Genomic DNA, 6,237 nt, shown 5'->3' with positions numbered 1-6,237 from the left:
AAATTCTCATGAAAAAGAATTCTTCTTCTTTAGGACCAAACAAACTCCTCAAGTGTATTTAGAGAGAGCAGCAGTTTACTAATGTAGTTTCTTTTTGTACTTTTGTGATGATAATAGACCCTACAGATATTATATCATGAACAATAGAAAGTAATGGCAATAATTTTATCTAGTACAATAACTAAAGTAATTTTCTCTAAAAGAACTACTGTCATTTCCCACAGTTCTTCAGACAGTTTATAATGAATTTTGTGCTGTGAACACTGAGGGCACACCATACAATGCAATAATTTTGAAGTTTATCTTATCCTTGACAACATAGCCAGCTCTGCTTCAGCGTGAAATAGCATGTGTTGAATATAATGATCTCTACTGTTAGAGAATACAAAGTTGACACTGGGAAAGGCTTATATTCAACTCTAGCGTATAAGGGATTTCAGCCTTGACTTAAGGAAAAATAACAAAGAATGTAGTCTGTAATAAGAAAGCAAGAAATAGCATCTAGTGTAGATAGAGATCACACAGGTAGGAGCTGGCCAGAGATAACACATCATTATTTGAAGGATGCATGCCTGCTTTTGGCACTCTCCTACACTGTCTATGCCCTCTTACCTTAGGCGCATATTTACCGTTGTTTGTTTCAGTTTTGTCCAGAATTCACCTGGCAGAATCAACTGCACACGAACAAACACAGAAGTCACGTTGTGTCCCTTCTGTAGCATGTTCACTGGGTAGCATCTGAGTGTGTCATGCTCCACCACAGACTACTGTGTTTAAGTACTTGAGCCACAGCTGGTAGGACCAGTTTGAAGGTTGTTGAACCTCTGATTTAACGCGGCCTCGTCGGAGGATGTGAATTGCAGGCCTTGAAGCTTAGAGTCTGACCACCTTCAAGCTTTATCTTGCGAGCTCCTGCGTCAGGGCTTTCTTGTTGTGATGAACTATGTTTCCTGAACCATGAAGCACAATTCTCTCTTCTCTTCTCTTCTCTTCTATTCTCTTCTATTCTCTTCTCTTCTCTTCTCTTCTCTTCTCTTCTCTTCTCTTCTCTTCTCTTCTCTTCTCTTCTCTTCTCTCTCTCTCTCTCTCTCTCTCTCTCTCTCTCTCTCTCTCTCTCTCTCTCTCCATGTAAAACTTAAGACTTTATTATGTCTAGTTGAAGCTCATGAAAACAGGCATGTTCTTATGCATGACGTCTGAAAATGTAAAATATAAAACCAAGTCTTCTCTTATAGCTAGTGTAAGAGAACAGCATACATAAAAAGAAAATGTCAAGTAGAATCCCAATCAACATTTCCTATTTCAGTGAGCCTGTCTTCCTGCCTGTTCCCGTGGAGAAAGAAGGGGTCACCAGGGGTCTGAGAGCTTCAGGGACAGCGGGGGCACAGCTCTGCTCCCTCATCCCCAGAGTCCCAAAACGTCAAAGGATGGAAACCGGAGGTAGGGGCAAGGCCAGTTCTCGTGGCTGGAAGGCAGCATTGGCAGGCACAGCTTCTTACTGGGTCAGTCTGGTCATTAAAAGGAAGTGGGAATCATCACACTTAGGAAGGTGAATGATCCCGCCCAATGCTCCACCACTTGGCCATATCCTCTGGAAACACTGAATCAGTAGTAGGCTTTTAAATTTCGTCTTTGTATCTATCTTTCCCTTGATTTGTTCGTTTTTAGCTAGAGCCCTTTCCAGGCATTCTTGGGTGTAGAGCTGGGGATTCTGACCTTGATCAATGTATTCAAAAACTTCCAGAGGTGCCGTGATATCATGCAGCTTCTGTCTGCTCTTATCTATCTTGTGTAAGCCCATAACAATAAAGTTCGGCTTCTGGCTCAGCCCCGCCTCGATGCTGGGCTGGAAGTCACTGATGATGATGCCGAGGTGCTGAATGTTCTCCGCGAACTTCTCCAGGTGCTCCCCCAGGTGGTCAAACTTCTCTACCATCACCGACTCCACCCGCCTCTTAGCCACAGCTCCCAGCGACTTGGGTTCCACAGTGCTCCGACCTCTTTTCTTAATGAAACGTCTCATCGCCTGTTTACTCATAGAGATGAGGGGAAAACCAACAGAACATTGCTCTAGAACAAACGGGAAACTTTCGAACAAAGGTCATATGAGTTCGAAATATCTGGACAGCCGTGCATTTAAACAAACAACTAAAGAGATAGATCTTAGCCCTAAGAGAAGACCTTCAAACAATCAACGGTATAAGAGAGAACCCACCAGGGGTGAACCTTGCTTGTATCTATGTGTGGGCTGTCCTTCAATGTTAAACATACACTGCTGTGTGGTGTCCACCAGAGACTAATAGGACCTGGGTTTAAGCCAGTAGAAAGTTATTATTAGATGTCAAGCAACTACAGTGAATGTTTGGATCTCAGTGTAGCCACAAGCCTTACCCAGGATGAGACTTTTAAGCACAACAAAACAAAACTAAAGAAAACAGCAGCAAGAACAAACAATAAAACATAGCCTGGGTTTTCATACTTCAGTTAAGAACAGTTGGCCTGGAGCTGAACTACAGAAGACAAAATGCAAAGTACATTAAAAAAAATGTTTCCCAGAACTGTAGACTTTGAAGGATTGTGTCATTATTTTTTTTCATCTTTGTAGGTGGTACCTTCTATGGGGTGAGTTTATGGCCTGAATAGTACTTCCATCATGGTGTCAGTTGTGCTTAGGTCTGGGGGTCTGCTAAGGTCTGGAAATATATCACAATATGAAAAATGTTAATATCAGGATGTTGGATTTATAAGCATATATGTGTGTATATGTATGTATATAAGCATATATGTGTGTATGTATATATAGAACTGTGTGTTTGCATGCATGTGTAAGTGTGAGAGAGAGAAAGAGAGAAAGAAAGAGAGAGAGAGAAACTTATAACTAAAGAGTAAGAAGCCATGAATTTAAAAAAAAAATGCTAAGAAGAACTTGGGAAGAATTGGAGTTAGGACAGGGAGGGGGAGAACGATGTAAATACACTACTTGTGTAAAAAAAAAATCCTCTAAATATGTAAATACATAAATGACTATATATCTACCCTTGTTATATGTTTGAGTAAAGCTATTGAACAAATCAACTTATACCGACAGTCCAGGGAGCTATCAGAAAATTACCTTTTCTGCCTCAGTCTAGGTGTCATGGATGTATGGTGGACATGTTGGAAGACTAAAACCCTGCTGTATCAGACAGGCAATGAATCTGTGAGCCCCAGAGTAGTTGCTAGCCTGCCAGCTTTATAATATACTCAATCTAGTACCATGCTTCAACACTAGAGATGGAAACACAATTCTGCCAAACACTGTGAAATTATTTGTCCCTTTATGTTAATGTAAAAATGTAGGGCTATTTCTTAACCTTTCGCACAGGATAATTTAAGAAAAGCTGATTTTACATTTTGCCTCCATCCTATCATGGGATTTAATATGTTCAACTCTAAATAAGTTTCATCTGATTTTAAAGAAAATGTCAAGACTTTCAAAGTTCACAGCAGTCATGAAGTCTTCTCATGGATAATTTCACCCTTAAGATGTGATTTAGAGAGGAAAATAACACACACACATTTGTATAAGTAGGAAATAATCTCTTTTATTCTTTCATTTTCTTCAATATTTATTTTGAAAGCTTAAGTGTAAAATTCTAGACTTCTTAATTTCTACATTATTTCATGTATATTTGATTGTGTTAGTCATCCCCTCATATCTAGATGATATTTAAATTTTTTTATTGATATTTAGGAAAAGCAGTAAGTTGTTTCTTATTCTCCGTCACTCCCACAGTCTCTTATACTCTACTGTTCCCAATCATTGACCAAAATAATTTTCGTCTGTAATTCAAACCTAAGAGGTGAATATATGATTACTTTAATCAGCAGCACTGCTGTTGCTCTGATGCTTAAAATCAAGTACTGTAACCTACTGTATGTATGGTAAGAAAATACAGAAATTAGTTTGTAGGTTCAATAATCATTTAAATACATTATGAGACATTTATATATTTCATCATTAAATCACATACACCTAATTAAAACAATCTGAGGTAGCGATACCTTTCTATGTTTTGACAGTGACCTTTATAGAAGTATGTAACAAAGAAACTACAGATATTTTAGTGTGCACATTGGCTAAGCAATGAAGAAAAACTTAAAATCCACAGTGCTTTTTGTTTAGATTTTGTAGGGCTTTTTAAACCTAGAACAGTGCTATTTTCCCTTCGGTTTCTTGGAATTTGAAGTGAAAGCAGTAATTGCATGGTACTCGGTGTCAAAAGTGGCCAGATACACCTGTCAGTCAGCTTTTCTTTTCTTTATTAAACTTCAAGCAGAGAGAATTACCCAAAGTCTATTCTCTAATCACTTTTGGAATATTTTGTGCCCATGCATTAGGTTTGTAGGTAAAACTGCAGGTGCAGGCATTCTAGAGGGGTTTTGTTCTCCTCTGTAACCTGTGATTACAGCTGGCCTTAGGCTTTACTCAATCATATTAGAATAGGTTAAATTATACTATCAAATAGCCTAACAATGAGCTCATGGGCTTAGCACAATAGCACTATATCCCCTGACCTACCCCGGGTTTCAAATGGATTTCCAACGGAAGTTTCCTCTTTCAAAACAACATTTTACTTGGCCAGACTTTTAAATCTTTTTCAATTTATATCTATCTTGTCTACTAAGTTTAGAATTTTGTTCCACATTTTAATTCTTAAATTACCACTGTATTTTACTTTGGTAGTACTCAAATTCAGATTTCAGAGATCTTTTTCTGGTTTCATAATTTGAGAATTTCCAAGTATTTTATGCCAATTCTCTAGGACTCTGGGAAACTTTATTTCACCTCTTTGTGTAATTTCTAATTGGTTAAAGGATTAACCCACTGCTATTTTTTCCTCCTCAAGTTGATGCAGAGATTTCTCTTCAATTATTTTTAGCTTTTATTTGGATTTTTGATAATGTGAAAATATAGAGTATATATAAAACATACTCAATTAAATAACTATAAGACATATCATAAGTCCTTTATAGTGATTTGTTAAATGATAAAAAACAACAGAAGAAAAATGAACCATAAAGTCTACTCTGAAACAGGAAACCCAAAAGAGGATTTAGTGCAACTATCAAACTTTTTAATGGTAATTTTAATATCATTTTGAATACTGACAAATGTTTATATCCATAACCATTTTCTACTTTTGTAACCGATTGTTGGGTAAAATTATTCACAAGAAATTATTCAAACTTTTTCATAAATAAATTGAAATATAATTTAATTTTATAAATTAAGCAAAATAAATCAAAAGATATTTCTAAAAGATGTATTTTGAGTTATATCTTTATGTAGGTTATATATAAGACTTCATTTTGATTTTTTGTCTTTTCTTAGGAGTAGTGTCTGTTCCATCATTACTTGTATCAACTGTGCGTCTGGTAGGTTTCAGATGAAAAATTCAGTAAAGCTTTGTATGGCAATGGTATCCTTCTTTCCTCCTAGATCAACTTTGTTCTCAGTTGTTTTTTTTTTTTTAAATATACTTTCTACTCAGTCATTTATTCTATTTTCATTAACACTGAAAAAAAATCTGCTTTGATAGTTACAGTATAGAAACTAAATAATAATGCCCCTGGAGCCTGAGACATTGATTCTGAGCCACCGCATTTCCACCCCCCAAGGGCGAGTACGGTAGGGCAGGAAGTACAGGGTATAAAGTAGCACATGGCCCCTAAGTTGTACTTGATTTCAGAAAGGAGATACAAGGAGAGAAATGAAACTTGGAAAAACCAATGCATGTGAAGTAGACAGAAAGTAATCATGAACATTGAGGAAGGAGGTTTTATAGACTAGCCATAGGCAGGGGCAGAGGACACAATAGATATCCCTCTTCATATGCATGATAGATTGATAGATGACAAATTCATAAACTTATAGAATTGTACTCATAAATGCTAAAAATATATCAAATAGGAAAGGACATCATTCTATTGGTGTGGATATTCTATGACAGATTTTCACTAAAGGACTAAAGTCTTTGGTGAAATCACAGGATAAAAATGCTTGTCACACTGAGATTTCATGGTCATTTTCCTTCACTTGGTGTACAGTGGCTTCTGCTGTGATTGCTATAGTATCTGTAATTAAGGCACCTTACCTACAGACATCTCTAAAGTCATACTTAGAGTTTTCTTCATAGAGAATGTTTTTTTGAACTAAATCTGTAATGCAAGTGTATGCGATCATATTTGCTTTCA

The 6,237-nt window shown here is 36.7% G+C and overlaps 1 pseudogene; it reads right to left on the bottom strand.

The window, feature by feature from the left end:
- Positions 1-1,541: 1,541 nt before the first annotated feature.
- LOC117724968 (mediator of RNA polymerase II transcription subunit 10 pseudogene) lies at positions 1,542-1,987 on the bottom strand (annotated as a pseudogene).
- Positions 1,988-6,237: the final 4,250 nt, after the last annotated feature.

Source organism: Arvicanthis niloticus, chromosome 20, assembly GCF_011762505.2.
Source record: "Arvicanthis niloticus isolate mArvNil1 chromosome 20, mArvNil1.pat.X, whole genome shotgun sequence".
Classification (NCBI taxonomy): Eukaryota; Metazoa; Chordata; class Mammalia; order Rodentia; family Muridae; genus Arvicanthis; species Arvicanthis niloticus.
This window is presented reverse-complemented; position numbering and strand designations above follow the sequence as displayed.